The sequence below is a fragment of the Physeter macrocephalus genome, chromosome 15 (genome assembly GCF_002837175.3).
Source record: "Physeter macrocephalus isolate SW-GA chromosome 15, ASM283717v5, whole genome shotgun sequence".
Taxonomy (NCBI): domain Eukaryota; kingdom Metazoa; phylum Chordata; class Mammalia; order Artiodactyla; family Physeteridae; genus Physeter; species Physeter macrocephalus.
In genome coordinates, this window is record NC_041228.1 from 72,597,477 (window position 1) to 72,602,271 (window position 4,795).

General features: G+C 43.1%; 1 non-coding gene across 1 annotated transcript; it reads left to right on the top strand.

Moving 5' to 3' along the window:
* Positions 1–4,140: 4,140 nt before the first annotated feature.
* Positions 4,141–4,338, top strand: LOC112065861 (U2 spliceosomal RNA). The gene has a single exon (XR_002892279.1). It is a non-coding gene; the product is annotated as a U2 spliceosomal RNA (small nuclear RNA).
* The last annotated feature ends 457 nt before the right edge of the window (positions 4,339–4,795 follow it).

Sequence of the window (4,795 nt, forward strand, 5' to 3'; positions counted from 1 at the left end):
CCCATCTTTTCAGGCAGAAGAAGAAGGCAGCACACTCTGTTGTGATTGTCAGTGTGTGTGCCAGTTCTCCCTCCAAAACCATACAAGCTCCTTTAAGACCAAGTCCATGTGCATTTGGTATAGTAACTGGCAGGAAATGGGCACTCGGTTGACTCTGTAGAGTGGGCTGCACAGTGTATGTACAGGTGGAGGTAGATGAAATCGCCAACTTTAGATCTTTTTGACATCAGAATATAGGCTAACTCAGGCACTAGGGAATTAAATGACACCTGCTTTGTACTGTAGCTCCCAGGGTATTATCTGGCATTTCAAGAGGTCAAGAAATGTTTAAAGAAGGAAAGAAAGTTCACAGTGAGACAAAAGCAAAGAAGTCATACTGTTACCAATTTTATATTTCTTCAAAAGTAACATTTAGTAACATTTAGCTAGAGCAGATGATTTTCCCCTAGATCCAGCAGTTTAGTTAATGAGCCTGGCCAAAGTTGGGCATATAGGGATATTGCTATTGCAAAATTTTATGCTCTTTATCGTATAAATCTGTCATTAAAAAATGAAAAGGAAACAATTGCTTACATTTGTAAAGCACTTTCTAGTTTCCAAGGGACTTTCTCATTAAGTATCTCATTGCAGGCTCCAGAAAATTTCATCTAGTGCAAAAAGCAGTCAAACTAAGTAAATCCACTGACCCAGTCATTGGATCCTTCCACTGTCAACCACATTTTTATCTTACGTAGATGTCCTAAGCATTATCTTCACAGACTAGTTGAGAGTATTCACGGTTCCCATGGATACAAGATGCCATTTCTCATCCTCAGCCATCAACCCTGCGAATAGACTAAGAAAATGTAAGAAACCAGTCCCACTAGCAGCTCCCAGGCTTAACATCATAGAAACAAGAGATAAAAGGATCTTTATCTGTCTGTGCAGATATTCTTAACCTTAGGTACATGAATCCCTAAAACTGACTAGAAAATGTTATGGCTATGAGGTTTCTTATGAAATTCCATAGTTTCATCAGATGGTGAAGGTGGACAGGCTTCATGATGACAGCCTACCATTTACATATGAGATAATGGAGCCAATGTCTTCAGGAGCCATAAATTTTCGACCTCAATCAGGGAATAGATATATCTGTGTGTTTCGGAATTAGAATAGGAAAGGGTCTTGCACAAGCCTGTCTCCTTTATCCTAAGGATCCAGCCTTTAACTGGGATGAGTTAGCATTTCCTTAATTACACAATCTCAGCAGTAAAGTATACAGAAAATGAGTCATTTCACAAGGTGAAATTTGGTGGGTACACATTAAAATTTTGAACAGAACTGTTAATATTCTGTGATTATAGATGAACACATTCAGTCTCCTTGGAAATGGTTAGGGCTGATGCCATTATTTAAGAATTAAGAAACTGGGAGCAAATCTCATTTGTAATCTGAACAGCTTTAACTCGTACAAAAAGCAGCAATGAAGATGGTGAAATAGCTTACTCATGTAAATGTCAAGGACAAAATTTTAAAAGGCCACAATGCCAAAGTTACGAGGGAGAAGATAAGAAATGTTAGTAGAATTTGGGAAATAAGATTTCCCTTAGTTTTTGAATGTGGGAAGTTTCTCAAATTATCTGAATAGTACTTTAAAAAAATATAGTTATCTCATCAATATCTTTAAAACTAGTCATTTAAGTAGTACTTTAAAATATATACTTTAAAAATATAGTTATCTTTTATAAGATAACTATATAGTTAACTATAAAACAGTTTATAACTATAAAATACAGTATAAACTATACAGTTTATAACTATAAAAATATAACTATATTTTATAACTACATTTAAAAAAATATAGTTATCTTATAAAAATATACTTTTCTTAGTCTAAGGACAATCAATTAATTTGATGCCTAACTTATGTAAGAATAGGGAAACAGTTGCTGCTGTTTACAATCCACGCAGATCTTCAGATGCCACATTTTGTCCTCCCATCAAAATGAGCTTTCAAGCCAAGGGTCACAATACTGAAAGATAAAGCCCTGACAATATTGTCAATGTCTATACGGCAAACTGCCAAAATCTCAAAAACTGCAGGGAAATAAAACCCCTGAAGCATGTGTTACCCTATTAGCAAATGTCCAAATCTTTTCTGGCCTGTACAGTTCCGAAAATAGCAGGATGTGGATCCGAGGAACTGAAGCACCCGCTTCAAAACGAAGGACACAATGAGAGCGTTTGCTGCTTACCAGGCAGCCGACTAAGTTCCCCCAAGTGTCGTCGGAAGTTCTGCTCCGCATTCTTCCAAAGCCTTCCAGATCACCCAGGAGGGGACCACGGAGAGAGGAAGGCCTCGGAGGCCAAGATTCCCCATCTCCAGGAGAGCGCGCTGGGGGTGCGGAGGCGGAAAGGAAGCTCTGGCCTCGGGACTCCCGTGGCTCCGCTCCGTGTTGTCTTAGAAGAAAAGGACTGATAGTGGCTGTGGCCCAGAGATCCACAGGTGATCCACAGGTGGAGACGCTCTTTACAGCACTTCTAACTGTACGGGGCTCTCTGAGTGGGACGGGGAAGTAAGCAAATGGCGGGGGGAGGGACAGACACCGCGTGGGGAAACCATCCATCAGTCACCGTCCCTGGACTGATTCCGCAAAGGGTAGGGAAGACGCTACTTCCCCCTCCAGGTTCTGGCTCCAGCTTTTGGCCGTCTAGGAGACAAGTGAAAACTGTGCAGAGCAGCTGCAGAATTACGGCCTTGGGGACCGGTCATCCTCTTGGAGCATGGAAGCTTAGAGAAGGTATCACAAAATGCTGTTCCATTAGCCCCCAATGACCCGACGGCCAGCCTACTATGTGTAGGGCCCTGTGGTCCAGTGTAGAGATGGGAACACAACCTGATTACAACCTGCTTATGGTGACGACTGAAAGAAACCGCCCTCCACTCCTGCTGGAATAACTGGGATACCTGGCCTGGAGTGAGGGCTTCTAAGTGGGGTGAGCAATGGGCCCCAGAGAGGGATTGCATCAGTCATGCTTCCCTGGCACTGCTGACTGCTGTAAGGCTCCGTGCCCCTGACTCCCAGTAGAAAATGTTTTTGGCCAGTCTCTGGCGTGGTGCCTTATTTATTTGCAGAGCTGTTATTCTATAAGAGCTGAGCCAGAGGCAGGCCAGTTTTTTTTGCCAGTCATGCTGAATCTGCCATCCTTCCACCCTTCCACCTTGTATTTTTACTCCGAGTCTGGGTCCAGGAGGAGGAAGGGCTTTCGGTTGCTCTGTGGAGATTCTTCCCAATAACTCCAGGACTTTTCACCTGCTTTCTAAGCCTCAGCCACGGAGAGCATTTTAGTTCTGAGTCCACAGCATCTCCCAGGCTGAAAATATCTAGGCCTGTTTTGTTGACAGGCCGGGGAGAAAAGGCCAGGGGGTAAGGGAGCAGCCGGCACCCACACTCCGCACGCCCCCCCTTGTCCTGTGTGCCAACATCTTCACCAGAGTGAATGGCGGTTATCGTTGCACCATCACGGGCCGCTCTGAAGGGGGAGGGTCACTGGAGAATAGCAGAAAAGGAAGGGGTAGGGGGATCTCCCACATCTTTCCTTGATGCTTTGAGGCAACTGACGGTAAGAGAGTAGGGGGGGGACATCACATCGCTTTGCGATGGTCACCCTTCCTCCACAGCTGCCTGTACACACAGCCGAAATTAGACTCGAATAAGCATAATTCAGTAAGCACTGCTGCTTATAAGATCTGCTTCTTCTGAGAACTCGAATTTGAGTCGAATGAGTCTAGTGATAGATCTGTAATACCTGAAGTGATCCTTTTAACTTGAGACTTGGCTTTCTTTTTTTAAGGATTAGTTGAAAAGCTGAACTGACAGTACACGATAACCTATGTGAGATTTGACCAAATTCTTAATGTGCAGGCACACATGTCTAACCACTATCCACAGTACTGAGCACAATTCTGGCGTTAGAGCCAACTTCTTCTAAGGTGGAGATGAAAACAAACAAACAAACAAAGACCCAGGCAAACTTGGCTAATAGGATAAACTTTTCTTTTCCATCTAGTTTTCTGTCATTCACAGATTTTCTTCTCTGTCCCATGCTAGCCTGATTTGGAAGTCCCATCATCATTTTGAAGTTCTCATTCTAAATGTAATCGCTTCTCGGCCTTTTGGCTAAGATCAAGTGTAGTATCTGTTCTTATCAGTCTAAATGTAGAGAGTTGTCAGTTTATCTGCTTCTAATCGGTCAGATTTCACATTTTAAGTAGGTATTCATTAAACATAGTTCTCTACCTCAGGCTACTGGATTTCCTAAGAGATGACTGCACAGCTTCATACAATGGTTCCTTCTCTTCCTAGGCTTGCTTCTTAATTTCTCACTTAACGCTGTTTCCGGCTGCCCGCAGTTGTGTGACAGGAGAATGCTAAATGGGCAAGCCCCACTTATTTTTAAGAAAATAAAGAACGTTTTGGGTTGCATGCTGCTTGAAAAGACTTCTGCTTTTGTCCAAAAGGCATTCATCTTACATTTCTTCTTTTGCATTTCTATAAAATACAAGTCCTTACCTGTAGCTTCCCAGGGTTTTAAAGGCTAGCCATTTCATACCCACACGTGGAGCGCCCACCAAGAACAGTTCAGCTTGAGAGGTACGGTAGGGCTTGTGGCTAAACCAAGAGGGCGTCAGGTAAAGTCTTGTGGTCCTCTGATCCGTGTGGCAAAAGCATCCCTCAGGCAGAGGAACAGCAAGTGCAAAGAGCCTGAGGTACGAACATTTACATAATACCTGCTCTGTGCAAGGCACTGCCCA